Source organism: Lissotriton helveticus, chromosome 8 (assembly GCF_964261635.1).
Source record: "Lissotriton helveticus chromosome 8, aLisHel1.1, whole genome shotgun sequence".
NCBI classification, from domain to species: Eukaryota; Metazoa; Chordata; class Amphibia; order Caudata; family Salamandridae; genus Lissotriton; species Lissotriton helveticus.
This window is the reverse complement of record NC_136069.1, coordinates 1,572,702,840-1,572,718,504: the sequence shown is the minus strand read 5'-3', so window position 1 is coordinate 1,572,718,504 and position 15,665 is coordinate 1,572,702,840.

Sequence of the window (15,665 nt, the reverse complement as noted above, 5' to 3'; positions counted from 1 at the left end):
GGGTCCTGATCGATAGCTGCAGAGAGGGTGGAGCGCAGGCGTTGCTTCCAAACTGCGGGTGCGGTCCTGTCCTGAGCGGTCCTGTCCTGAGGGTTTGCTGTCCTGTCCTGAGGTCCTGTCCTGATTCCTAATCTGAGGGTATCCTGTCCTGTCCGGGGTGTCCATTCTGCACCTGCTGTCCTTTGAGGGGTATCCTTCCTTGAGGATTTCCTGTCCTTAACTGACCCGTGGCCAGGGTTTGGTTTCCACACCAGTCTAGGTAAATACTGCTCTAAGTTCTTTAAAACTTGCACCTTTCTATATTTCTACCTTTTGCTACAATAAAGTGACACCTTTGCATATGTTGATTTTCCATGCTTTTTGCCGCAAACTATTGAAACGTAAAGTCATTTGCATATTTTCATGATATGTTCCCATGTTACCCTACCTTTTAGAAATTATATTTTGCATTGCAGTTTGTCATTTTCTGATATGGTCTAGAACCTCCTTACCTAGACTGTTTAAAGGTCCCTTCACTTTAAGTTTAGCGTGTTACTCTTTATAGGCCCTCCTATAGTTACCCATGCATAGTCTGTCCATGCTTAAACATTTCTGAGATTATATAGCATTTTTCCCATTTGCATTTCATAACAGTATTTCGATGATTACCCTGTCTTTATTTCTCTATAGTTATATCATTTACATTATCCTAGTTATTGAATGCCTTATTCTTGTATATCTCATGAGTGAAAATAACGAACTTTAGATAAACATTTTAAAACTTCCAGTTGTCCGTGGTCATTTAAACAATATTGAATGTCATTTGAAATTGCATTTGCTGCCTTTCCTTTTACAGCTAGGCCCCTGATCCATTGAAGTCATAGGTACCCGTGTCGGTAGATGGTAAGTCGGGTACACTGAGTAATAACAGTAGGGAACACACACAATTGGTAGCAGCCCGTGAAGTCGCCTGGTCAATGAATAGTGTGAATTGAAAGTATATGGGCCCTGAAGCCGGAAACGGCGGAATCATTGGCTGGGTGACCTCGCGCGCTCTATCACTACCAATACAGGAATGCGCCCCAGGACCTCCTCCCGGGCAATCGACGACAGAGGGACCAGGTGAATTTACTCAAGTGCAGATTCACCGGTCATTGTCCCGCGTCCATTCTTGGCCCTGAATGCATCAAGCAGGACAGACCCCACAGTGCAGCCATAGGCGTGCACTCACAATAGAGCTCCGCACATGAATGGTGGATGGTGAAGTTTGTAAATGGTGGCGCGTAACTCCCAAAAGCATGAATCTGATCAAGCGAACACATTGAAAATGCACGAGTATCATTAGGAAATTTCAGAAGAGTTCCTCCACACCAGAATATTTGTTTTGGAAAAGGAGTAAAATGTGCCTTTTACTGTACAATCTCTTTAATAAATAACCAAACAGCAACAGTCCTTGCAGGCAATTCTACAGGAAGGCTCATAGTCAGAATACCACATTTCCTAATTCATTTCCGCCCACCCTCCAAGGGGTGTAGACACCAGGCAAAAAGGCTCAGGGTTGGGAAATACTTTACACTTCCCAAGTGTTGTTTAATTAAGGCGTTTAATATGCAGTGGGATTAATCCAGAAAATAAATAGAATATCAGAAATCACAGAACCAGGTTCTGGCCTCAGGTTGAATACTCAAAACCAGGACTGGTGGTCGGTGGGTGCTGTGAGGCCATGCTAATTGCAGAATGCACGCTATACAAATACATGTAACATACCTCAACACGCCCTTTCACTTCAATGACATCACATGATCTTGGACCTAACAGATTATTGTATTTTATTTTAATAACGTTTAATAACGTTTACAGCGTTCTTTTCACACTCAAGCCTTCAGTTTTTTCTTAAGTGCTGGCTGCCCACATGAACACACAACCAGCCACATCTGCTAGTGAAAGCAGGTAGGAATACTTTTTTTTTTAAAGCTGGGTAGTCAGGTGGGTTGAATCATAAAGGTGTGTCTCTTCAGTACATCTCGTACTGAATATTAGCACCATTGCCATTCAAGACATCTCATTCCATGCGCGTGACGAGCATGTTACATTCAGGGGGCGTGCGCACATCTCATTGTCTGTGGTCGACAAATATTTCTCATATCACTTGCGCATGAGCACATCTCATGCTTCCTGTGCCACGAGCACGCCTCAATTTGTCCAGATTATGACGCAGACATAATTCCTCTGAACTCCTGTCATGCACATGACATATTTTGAGGTAAAAATAAATACAAAAACACTATGAGTGTTACTTGGATAACTTGACACATATGCCTGCTACACACAAACACACATATTTCTTTATTTTTTACAGAGTTTTATATAGCAGGAACTTGACCCGAAGGTATCGGGTATCAGGGCGCCTTACATAGCACCAGTTGCGTTACATGAGAACACATTCATTTTTTTGTTAGGGACGAGGAGATTAAGTGATTTGCCCAGAATCACAGGATGTTCAGCGTTGTTGCCGAGACTTGAACCCAGTTCCCCAGATTTGAGGCCGACCACCCCAGCCCCGTTAGCGGTCGGTCGGTCTGTCTGTCTGTCTGTCTGTCTGTCTGTCTCTCTCTCTCTCTATAGTGTTATAGATTTTACATGCACACAACCATACAAATTCAGCTGTTATTGACATAATTTTCTCAAGTAACTATAACTCGTGCCCTAAGGCAACTATAAATCGTCCCCTCGCCATGCACAGTTTTCTCTTCAATAATTATACTGCAAATGTTACAGTGATATTAGCAATAATTGTCATAGAAGATGTCATGAGTGATATAATATCTGGGGTACTTAGATGTGCATGGCGAGGGAGTGAGTTATATATGATACAGTTATGTCATTTGAGATGTCATCAGTGATGTCACTGACCATGTCGTGGGTGATGTAATATGCGAGGTCATAAGCATTGCATTGCATGGGCTCAGCTAACTATAACTGATGAATTTCTCTGGTTTTGTACTAGTGAAATGTGAGTCTAACTATAATGTCCATGCAACCTTTGTTTTTTTCAGTGAATATATATATATATATATTCACTGAAAAAAACATAGATTTCACAACAGTTATAGTTAGCTGAACATTTTACTCATACAAAACCATTGAAATTCCCGGATCACTGGCTTAATATCGACGTCACAAATATCGAGATAACAAAATATCGAGGCAAAAATATCGAGAGACAAAATATCGACTCCCTATCTTCAAACAGGTAAGTACCAAAATATCGACTACAAAATATCGACTTACAAAAATATAGACTGTCAAAATATCGATTTTTTTTAAATGTCTTAAAATTAATTTAAAACTAATATAGTAATAAGTATATTTAATATAAACTTAGAAATAATTATTAAAAAAATGTAATTTTAATAAATAATTTATATAATTAAAAAAACTTATATCACCAAAAATAATACATATATATATATACGCACACCGCTTCCGTTAAAGCCCCTGAAGAGAAGCATATGGATCTTCGAAACGCGTCGGGCAGATCCCGTACGGAGCGGCGTCTACGAGTGGATCCCCGTCCTCACCTATACATAAACCAAGCTGCTGTTCGCGTGCTACTCAAAGGTGGACACCTTCGAGCATTGATTTATATGCGGCCGTCCAGCCGCGGAGTATGCACCACCCCGGTACCCTGGGGGTCACGAAAGTGAAGCAGCAGTCGTACTTGGAATCGAGGACGGGCCCACTTGTGGAGTCCATACAGGACTTGATTGTGTGCTTCCCGGACCACACTTCCCAGAATGCACAGTCTCATTTGAGCCTCCCATCGGTGGGTGTGCTATATATAAAATGTGGAAGTGGGTCGGCGGTTGCGCACACCGCTTCCGTTAAAGCCCCTGAAGAGAAGCATATGGAGCTTCGAAACGCGTCGGGCAGATCCCGTACGGAGCGGCGTCTACGAGTGGATCCCCGTCCTCACCTATACATAAACCAAGCTGCTGTTCGCGTGCTACTCAAAGGTGGATACCTTCGAGCATTGATTTATACGCGGCCGTCCAGCCGCGGAGTATGCACCACCCCGGTATCCTGGGGGTCACAAAAGTGAAGCAGCAGTCGTACTTGGAATCGAGGACGGGCCCACTTGTGGAGTCCATACAGGACTTGATTGTGTGCTTCCCGGACCACACTTCTCAGAATGCACAGTCTCATTTGAGCCTCCCATCGGTGGGTGTGCTATATATAAAATGTGGAAGCGGGTCGGCGGTTGCGCACACCGCTTCAGTTAAAGCCCCTGAAGAGAAGCATATGGAGCTTCGAAACGGGTCGGGCAGATCCCGTACGGAGCGGCGTCTACGAGTGGATCCCCGTCCTCACCTATACATAAACCAAGCTGCTGTTCGTGTGCTACTCAAAGGTGGACACCTTCGAGCATTGATTTATACGCGGCCGTCCAGCCGCGGAGTATGCACCACCCCGGTACCCTGGGGGTCACGAAAGTGAAGCAGCAGTCGTACTTGGAATCGAGGACGGGCCCACTTGTGGAGTCCATACAGGACTTGATTGTGTGCTTCCCGGACCACACTTCCCAGAATGCACAGTCTCATTTGAGCCTCCCATCGGTGGGTGTGCTATATATAAAATGTGGAAGTGGGTCGGCGGTTGCGCACACCGCTTCCGTTAAAGCCCCTGAAGAGAAGCATATGGAGCTTCGAAACGCGTCGGGCAGATCCCGTACGGAGCGGCGTCTACGAGTGGATCCCCGTCCTCACCTATACACAAACCAAGCTGCTGTTTGCGTGCTACTAAAAGGTGGACACCTTCGAGCATTGATTTATACGCGGCCCTCCAGCCGCGGAGTATGCACCACCCCGGTACCCTGGGGGTCACGAAAGTGAAGCAGCAGTCGTACTTAGAATCGAGGACGGGCCCACTTGTGGAGTCCATACAGGACTTGATTGTGTGCTTCCCGGACCACACTTCCCAGAATGCACAGTCTCATTTGAGCCTCCCATCGGTGGGTGTGCTATATATAAAATGTGGAAGTGGGTCGGCGGTTGCGCACACCGCTTCCGTTAAAGCCCCTGAAGAGAAGCATATGGAGCTTCGAAACGCGTCGGGCAGATCCCGTACGGAGCGGCGTCTACGAGTGGATCCCCGTCCTCACCTATACATAAACCAAGCTGCTGTTCGCGTGCTACTCAAAGGTGGACACCTTCGAGAATTGATTTATACGCGACCGTCCAGCCGCGGAGTATGCACCACCCCGGTACCCTGGGGGTCACGAAATATATATATAAACATATTATTAAATAAACATATATAACATTTTTAGGGTAGCATAGAAAATGGTTAAAAATTATTGTTACAACTATAGTGAGTTCGACATTAGCAAAAGTGTTGGATAGCGTAGAGGTAAAATTTACTATTCCCACTCCAGTGGGTGCAACAGTAAAGAAAGCGCTGGATAGCGTAGGGGTTAAAATTACTATTCCCACTCCAGGGATGTATGACGTTACAACGCATACTTTTACAACGCCTACCATTACAACAAAACTTTTACAACGCAAACACTTTTACAACGCATACATTTACAACGCAAGATTTTACAACGCATATACCTTTACAACGCATACCATTACAACGTAAGTATTGGTAAGTATATAATAATTTTTTGAATATAAATTAATTAAAAACATTATAATATAATTTAATTGTATTTAATTCTATTTAATTAATTTAATTTAAATGTAATTTTACTTTATTTTTACAAAGTACCCCTGTACCCCAAAAACCCAAAACTGACCCTGAACCCTAAAACTACCCCTTTACCCAAAAACTGAAAACTGACCCTGAACCCTAAAAATACCCCTTTACCCAAAAACTGAAAACTGACCCTGAACCCTAAAAATACCCCTTTACCACAAAAAACTGAAAACTGACCCTGAACCCTAAAAATACCCCTTTACCCAAAAACTGAAAACTGACCCTGAACCCTAAAAATACCCCTTTACCCAAAAACTGAAAACTGACCCTGAACCCTAAAAATACACCTTTACCCCAAAAACTGAAAACTGACCCTGAACCCTAAAAATACCCCTTTACCCCAAAAACTGAACACTGGCCCTGAACCCTAAAAATACCCCTTTACCCAAAAACTGAAAACTGACCCTGAACCCTAAAAATACCCCTTTACCCAAAAACTGAAAACTGACCCTGAACCCTAAAAATACCCCTTTACCCCAGAAACTGAAAACTGACCCTGAACCCTAAAAATACCCCTTTACCCAAAAACTGAAAACTGACCCTGAACCCTAAAAATACCCCTTTACCCAAAAACCCAAACATATAACATTTTAAAAATAATTATATACTTACCAATACTTACGTTGTAATGGTATGCGTTGTAAAGGTATCTGCGTTGTAAAAACATGCTTTGTAAATGTATGCGTTGTAAAAGTTTCGTTGTAATGGTAGTGCATAGTAAAAGTTGCGTTGTAAACGTTGCATACCCACTCCAGTGGGTGCAACAGTAGGGAAAGTGTTGGATAGCGTGGGGGTTAAAATTACTATTCCCACTCCAGTGAGTGCAACAGGAGGGAAAGTAAATACTTCATAGATAAATATAATTAAAAGAAATATTAATACCAATTACAATTAATTACCAATTATATTTAAATTAATTACCAATTAATATTTAATTAACAATTAATTAAAAATAAATACCAATAAATGAAATAACATATTAAATTAATTATAATTAAATTACTTCCCACCCTATTCCCCTATAAACCCACAACCCGCTACAGAAAATAAATTACTAAAATAACATATTTATCAATTAATCAATTAAAATTAATTGCCAATTATATTTTAATTATTTACCAATTAATTTTTAATTAACAAATAATTAAAAATAAATACCAATAAATTAAATAACATAATAAATTAATTATAATTAAATTACTTCCCACCCTATTCCCCTATAAACCCACAACCCGCTACAGAAAATAAATTACTAAAATAACATATTTATCAATTAATCAGTTAAAATTAATTGTCAATTATATTTTAATTATTTACCAATTAATTTTTAATTAACAATTAATTAAAAATAAATACCAATAAATTAAATAACATAGTAAATTAATTATAATTAAATTACTTCCCACCCTATTCCCCTATAAACCCACAACCCGCTACAGAATTATATTACACAAAAATTAAAAAATATTAACTTACCTTATTTTCGATATTTTTGTTGTCTATATTCTATCTAGTCGATATTATGTCATTCTATCTTTTTGACTTCGATATTTTGGCTACTCTAGTCAATATTTTTGTAGTCTATAATATGTCTAGTCGATATTATGTCTAGTCAATATTAAAAACTCGATATTATGTCTAGTCGAAATTAACAACTCGATATTATGTCTGTTCACCGAAATTTCCACGTTATAGTTAGTTGGACTCACTATAACTCGCACGCCCGCAATCCACTGCTGATGATGTCACATATTACATCATTCATGACATGGTCAGTGACATCACTGATGACATCACTGATGACATCTCAAATGACATCACTGATGACATCACTGATGACATCATCCAGTGAATGTGTGTTCCTGTAAAGTTAAAATATGTTTTACATATTGAAGAATGAGAGTATGCATGAGTGTCTGCATGAAGGATTTAGTAGGTGCGTAACTGACTGTATGAGTGAATGATTAAATGTGTCTTACTGAATGCATAGGTTAGTGACTAAACTGTCTGAATGTGTGCATCATTATGTCTGTTGTTGTGTAAGCTGCTGCATGTGTTGATTAGTAGCTATATGACTGGCTATATGGGTTATTGATTGGTTGCCCAAGTATTTGTATGTCAGGCTGAGTGTGTGTGTGTGGGTGGCTGGGAGGTGTGTGACTCTGTGCATAGATGTGTGAGCAGTTGATTCACTTGGTGTTTGGGTTCAAGATTACATGTGTAAACAGCTGTATGTGCGGTTGACTGCGTGCATGGGTGTGTTGGTGAGTGAATGGATTTCTCAGTGCTACATGTCCAAGTAAGTACATATGTAAAAAACAGTGCATGTGACAGTTGGCATATATCAATGACTATACATGAGAGCCTGTGATTGCGTAAGTGACTGTATGGATCAATGTGTACTTGTATCAGTGATTGTAAAAGAGAGAAAGTACGTGTTAATATATGTTTGAATAAGTAAGGTTATGTGTGTATAACTGTATAGATGAGGAAATGGGAGTGTGATTGATTCTTTTCATTACTGAGTAGATTAGAGAGTAACTCCATGGATGAGTGCCACTGTGTGAATGTCTGTATAGGTGTATGAGTGCATATGATAGCGTTGTATTGATGAGTGACTGTATGTATGAGTAATTGTATGGGTGAATGAGTGGATGTGTGTGTAGACTTATGAATCAGTGAGTGTGTATGTACTAAGTGGTATTGCTGTGTCAATCGTTTCAGGAATGGTAGTCTATATTGAACACTGGATGTATAAAAGGTTAGATTAGAGTGTGAGGAGGTGCATCCTATTATCACATGGATGATGTCATCAGTGATGTCATCAGTGATGTCATTTGAGATGTCATCAGTGATGTCATCAGTGATGTCACTGACCATGTCATGAATGATGTAATATGTGCCATCATCAGCAGTGGATTGAGGGTGCGCGAGTTATAGTGAGTCCAACTAACTATAACGTGGGAATTTCAATGGTTTTGTATGAGTAAAATGTTCAGCTAACTATAACTGGTGTGAAACCAATGGTTTTTTCAGTGAATTTCATAGTTTTTTTTAAAGTTAATTCCTTTGTATGTTTCATCAAAAAGGATAGGACACTTGTAACAACTTACTCCAAGAGATATATTGAAATATGATGAAAAACCCTCATAAACGTTGTGTTTTACGAGAAGCGGTATATGTTGTTCTCCGCCCCACACAAACGTTATGGCAACAGTCATTGGGTTTTTGCATTCAGTATCTTGCCAGCCTCACCCGAGGCGATCTCTGGTTTTTATCGTGGCAGTGTCCAGAGAAAGTTTGAGTGACCCCACTGAAGCTGAAAAAGTGAGTAAAATAGTTTCCAGGCGATACTGTATTTTATTCAAATCACTGGTCCACTAATTAAAATATAAGGGTATGCTCTGGGGATAATTAGGAATCCTTAGCATAGGTCATTAGGACAGAAAAAACGTCAACATGTTTCTGCTCTCTTGGCCCGTGGGTCTAAGAGCATTCGTCAGGACAACAATAAACACACACAGTTAAAAGTATATTGTCACTATTTTGTGACAATCGTGGGTCTATACAACATAATAGTCTTACCCATGTAGGTTCTGAATAGTCACCTAGAGGATTAGAAAGGAAAAAAGGGGGGGTGACAGGTGGCATTTTAACAGTTTTCTGTTAAAAAACGTGGTCATTAAGAACATGCATTGTGTTTTTTCAAAAGTTATACGCTCATGTTAGAGACATATGCAAGTTTTAGGAAACAAAACAACATAAATGACATCATGGCGAGTTAAATCAAGGAGTGGTGTATCAGCGGTACGTAGTGCACAAAAAGCTAAATCATTTGTGACATTGTATAACTATTTTTAAATCATACCTCTATTTAGGGTGTACACAGAATGAACCTGGATAGGGAAAACGGAAGTATTACGAAAATACTACTCGTACCGAGTGTTTGGTGCTCAAATTACCTCATGTGAGGTCTTACCTTTAGGTAATTGTTACCAGGTCCCGTCAGGAGGTACGGACTTTAAGTCCCAGGCTATAAAGATACCAAGAGGGGGGTAATTGTGAGGTTGCTGTCTGCCGGTGGCATTGGGGCAGCGAGCGGTAGGGGAAACACTCACCCGCGTTGGAAGCGTGTTCCGCGTCTTGTGCTGGCTCTGCCTCCTGGACGCTGGGAGCACGCTTCCGATGGCGTTTTCTTCGTTATCGGCCATTGCGCTAGAAAGAGGACTGCTTTGCAAATGATCGAGTGACCTGATTAAACTCAAAATTAAGCGGTTAACTTTCTTCAAGTGCAATAATTTTCATTTTAGCGTTAATAGGGGAAAGTGTTTGTAATTACCATAACGCTAGATGGGAAGCACAAAATTAGAAAAAAAAATTGGGATTTTTTTTTTTGAAAAAATGTGCAACAAATGTAAAGAAACGTTATCTCGTGTTGGACTTGCACTTAGATGTTGTATTTCAACGTGCAAAGTGGTGCCATGAGATTTCATCATTTAAACCATACTGATTCGTTTTCAGACGGTCAACCCAACGTTGTTCCTTTTCATACAGTACCTTTTCAACATTGGGTGTCCCTTCTGGTATTTTTTCGATGACAGTCCATCTCAAGTCCTCAATGCTGTGATTTTGCTCAACGAAATGGGAACAGAGTTTAGTGGTGTTCTTTTTTAGGCGAATATTACTTTTATGTTCACCTATTCGTAATTTCACCTTCCTGCAAGTCATCCCGATGTATTTCTTTTCACATGGACAGGTGACCATATATATCACATGGGATGAATTGCAGTTACTATGTTGTCTCTGTGTCCAATTCAATGTGGGGGAAAGTTGTAATGTTTTTGAGCTGGTGGTTGATTTGCAGGCCAAACATGAACCACATGGGTAATGTCCTGTTACAGGGGCCATGTGGGCATTCCTAATTGGTTTGGTTAGGATGGCTTGTCTGGGGCGAGTATGGACCAACATATCACGTAAGTTCTTGGTTCGTTTATTGGCAAAGCGTGGTTTTGGCCAGTTGAATTGTCCTGTATTTACAATGTGCCAGTTCTTCTGAATGAGTTTGTTTACTTGGTATGATGCTGGACCAAACGTAGTCACACAGGTCATGAGGTCCGCATTTTCTCTTTTTTCAAATGTAGTCAGTAGATTTTCTCTCGGTTGGTTCAGGGCTCTTTTTTGGCACTTTTTTATGGTTGATGTTTTATATTCCCTTTGTTGTAATCTGATGCTGAGATCCTTTGACTGGACAAGATAGTCAGTTTTTTGGCTACAATTTCTTTTGAGACGTAAAAACTGGCTGTATGGTAAATTGTCCCTTAATGGTTGGGGATGGTAACTTTTATAAGACAATAAACTGTTCTTGGCCGTTGGTTTTCTGAATGTTTTTGTCTCAATTTTGTTATCCTTTGAGTATATAGTCAGATCTAAAAAGTCAATGCTTTCTTTATCAGCTATATATGTAAATCGAAGCCAGGGATCGCGTGTGTTCAGCCACTCCACAAATAGTTTCAGGTCGTGGTTATTGTGCCAGATCAAAAGAACGTCATCGATATAACGTTTCCAGTAGAGTATACTGGAAACGTAAGGGTTGGTTTGTGTCAGTACGTGATTAGTTTCAAAGTTGCTCACGTAGAGTCCTGCCACCGAGGGGGCAAAAGCACTCCCCATTGAAGTCCCGTGACTCTGTAAGAACAGCTGTTCTTCAAATTCAAAGTAGTTCTCGGTGAGTGCCATCCGGCAACACTCTAGGACAAAGTGTCTAGGTGTCCTAAAATCCCAAGTTTCCATGAAGAGAACATCCTCTAACATTTCCAGTGTCTCTTTTTGGGGCAGACTAGTGTAAAGGGATTCAATATCTAATCCCACTAGAAGCATCGTAGTGGGGTCAAAAGGTTGGTCTTTAAGTTGATTTAACAAATCTCTAGTATCTTGTAAATACGTAGGAGTTTTTTTGACCAGAGGCTGGAGGAATTGGTCTGCAAATTTGGAGAGGGGTTCTAGTACTGATCCTATGCCGCTAACTATCGGGCGGCCTGGTGGTGGTGTTCTGTTTTTGTGTGTTTTGGGAAGCGAGTAAAAGTATGGAGTTTTTGGATTGTCTGTCAGTAAGAAATCCGCTTCTTTCTTGCTTACCCAGCCATTTGTTTCGGCTTCATACACCATCATAGCGATAGTCGTTTTCAATCTAGGTGTAGGATCCGTGTCAATTCTAGTATAGAATTTATCATCCGCCAGTAGTTCAAGGCATTGGGTTCTGTAGCCTTCTTTTCCAAGAATAACTACTCCTCCACCCTTATCTGCGGGTTTGATCACAATGTTTGTGTTTGACTGTAGTTCTTCCAAAGCTTCTCTTTCCAACCTGGTTAGGTTTTGAAAGGGTCTTTTAACATTGTTAGCCATATTATCAATGCCTGTAAAGAGGGCCTTTTCGAAGGTCAATATCTCTACTGGTACCGTGTTGTTCGGTGGAGTGAAATTCGACTTTTTTCGGAGGGTAGTGTCTCCGAGATTAGTAGAAGGTGTAGAATCAGAAAAATGTGCTTTAAGTTTGAGTGTGCGACAGAATTCTGATAGTTCACATTTGAGTTTAAAGAGGTCGAGGTTAGGAGTAGGGACATAACCGAGCCCTTTGTTAAGGACCTTTTCTTGTTCCTTTGTTAGAGTGACTGAACTCAAGTTCACTATTAATGGCTCGTTTTGCTGGTTCCTGGTTTGGATGATGTCATGCTCCTGGTTTGGACATTCGGCTGTTGGTCTTGCCATGACCCAGTTCTTCTTCTTCCTCTTTGGTTCTGGCCCCTCAATAAAAAAGGATCCTGATTTTGATTATTGATCCCCTGTGGTGTTATGCCCATAAAGTTCTGCATTTGCTGTGACCCTTGGTTATACGGGTCCATCCATCCGGTATACGGTTGCATAAAGGGTTGGAAGAATGGCATGGGTGGGCCCATGAAGTGTTGTCTTGGCCATCTATTGCCTCTTCTCTGTGGTCGAGAACGGAAGTGTCCTCTGCCTCGTCTGTGGTTCGAATCTTCAGATCCTGTGTCTGAGCTTGCAGAAGAGTCCCAACCATCGGAATCGTTATCTGTTTTTGAATCCATTGATTTGTAATCAGTTTTAGTGTAGGGATGCATTTTTTCATGACTGAACTTTTTTATGTCTTTGCTTAATTTTTGTAGTTTATTTTGCATCAGGAAATCTTCGCTCTCCGAAATTTCTTTGTTTAAATCCTCTAGTCTTTTTTTGTAGACTGCTGGTTGTATGCCTTTTTTCAGTTCGGCTTCACAGGCTTGAATTTCTGTTAATAGGGCTTCTGATAATCTCTTTGCAGTTTTCACTATTAACACCAAATAGTCAAGGGTGCATTTCCAAGAGATTGCGGACCAGTCGCGTCTGAAAGCCAAATCATGGAGAAAAATTCGTGGTGCATTGGTAATCCAAAGACCTCGAGGCGCTATTTTTGCACGTAAGTATTCTGTCATGATTATTCCGTGGATGGCGACCCTTATTTGTTCTTGCTTTTTTGTTGTAAGAGTGTCCCAATCATCAGTCTGGGCTAGTACTTGAACAAAGTCTGTGTTTTGAATTAAGGATTGTGCTGCTAGAATCTCGCTGATGTCGCTCCCCGTAAAACTCAAGCCACTCATATCTTCCATGTTGACTTTCCAGAAGGATGTCTTGATTTTCTTGACGGAAAAGTCAGAGACTATTTTCCCGCAGCTGTACGCTGCTTAATATGAGTATTTCATCAAAAAGAGAGAAGAGGAATGGGTGTCCTATCTGTTCCCCATAACTAGGTAAGTTTCATCAAAAAGGATAGGACACTTGTAACCACTTACTCCAAGAGATATATTGAAATATGATGAAAAACCCTCATAAACGTTGTGTTTTACGAGAAGCGGTATATGTTGTTCTCCGCCCCACACAAACGTTATGGCAACAGTCATTGGGTTTTTGCATTCAGTATCTTGCCAGCCTCACCCGAGGCGATCTCTGGTTTTTATCGTGGCAGTGTCCAGAGAAAGTTTGAGTGACCCCACTGAAGCTGAAAAAGTGAGTAAAATAGTTTCCAGGCGATACTGTATTTTATTCAAATCGCTGGTCCACTGATTAAAATATAAGGGTATGCTCTGGGGATAATTAGGAATCCTTAGCATAGGTCATTAGGACAGAAAAAACGTCAACATGTTTCTGCTCTCTTGGCCAGTGGGTCTAAGAGCATTCGTCAGGATAACAATAAACACACACAGTTAAAAGTATATTGTCACTATTTTGTGACAATCGTGGGTCTATACAACATAATAGTCTTACCCATGTAGGTTCTGAATAGTCACCTAGAGGATTAGAAAGGAAAAAAGGGGGGGTGGCAGGTGGCATTTTAACAGTTTTCTGTTAAAAAACGTGGTCATTAAGAACATGCATTGTGTTTTTTCAAAAGTTATACGCTCATGTTAGAGACATATGCAAGTTTTAGGAAACAAAACAACATAAATGACATCATGGCGAGTTAAATCAAGGAGTGGTGTATCAGCGGTACGTAGTGCACAAAAAGCTAAATCATTTGTGACATTGTATAACTATTTTTAAATCATACCTCTATTTAGGGTGTACACAGAATGAACCTGGATAGGGAAAACGGAAGTATTACGAAAATACTACTCGTACCGAGTGTTTGGTGCTCAAATTACCTCATGTGAGGTCTTACCTTTAGGTAATTGTTACCAGGTCCCGTCAGGAGGTACGGACTTTAAGTCCCAGGCTATAAAGATACCAAGAGGGGGGTAATTGTGAGGTTGCTGTCTGCCGGTGGCATTGGGGCAGCGAGCGGTAGGGGAAACACTCACCCGCGTTGGAAGCGTGTTCCGCATCTTGTGCTGGCTCTGCCTCCTGGACGCTGGGAGCACGCTTCCGATGGCGTTTTCTTCGTATATCAACTTTGTTACCTACGATTTTTTTTTTATTAGCTGTTTTTTATAACTATTAATTATAAAAAAAAAATTTTAAAGTATTTGTTCACTGTATTTTTCTTTTTTTTTTAAAATAATTTTCTCCTGGTGCACTCAGGGTGCGCGCACCGGTAAGCTTACCCGTATCATTTTGACTTGGAGAGCTCAGGGTGCGCGCACCGGTAAGCTCTCCCGAGAGCGCAGCGAGAACGCTATTTCTGCGTTCGTAAAAAAAATATGTATGAAAACTAAATAATCATGCAAGACATTCATTACCATGCTTATAAAAGTAGTATTTTTGATTTTCCGAATGAAAATGATTTTGCATTTCTGTAAAGCTACCAAAATGTCACTCAGGCGCGCCGCGTAAGCGCCCCCGGAAGCGCCTACTTTTGCGCCGCGTAAGCGCCCCCGGAAGCGCTCCGGTGCGCGCAGCATAAGCGCGTCAAGTCATGTGACCTTAAAATAACACTTTTCATTGGTTGATAACAGGTTTTTTTTACAAAGAATGAAATCCCCACCCATTTCCTTCACTTCTTCTTTCACTTTTGTGACTGCAAGGCTTGTCTTTTTCCTGCTTAATCTTTTTGGGATTGTCATGGCTGCTAGACCCACCAGTAGCAGTGAGGACTCAGATGGGTTCATAGAGGAAGAGGCTCCTCAGCCTAGAGTAAAGGAGCATTTCATATGGAAATTTTTTTCAATACCTGCAGACCAAAAAAAAGTAAATGCTCCAAAGGTGGAGTGCCGAATTTGTCACACTGTCCTGTCACGGGGTGACCCTACCAGAAAATACTCATTTGGAAATTCGACCATGATTCGGCACTTCCAGAGGAGGCACCCCCAGAACTATGCCCGGGAGAGTGTCAGGGCTCTGGCACGAGAGGCTCCAAGGGATGGTGCTTCTACTTCAACTGGAGGAGCAACTGTATCGGTGAGGGGGGCGACCAGAACAGCTGATCCCAAATATTCAGCCTG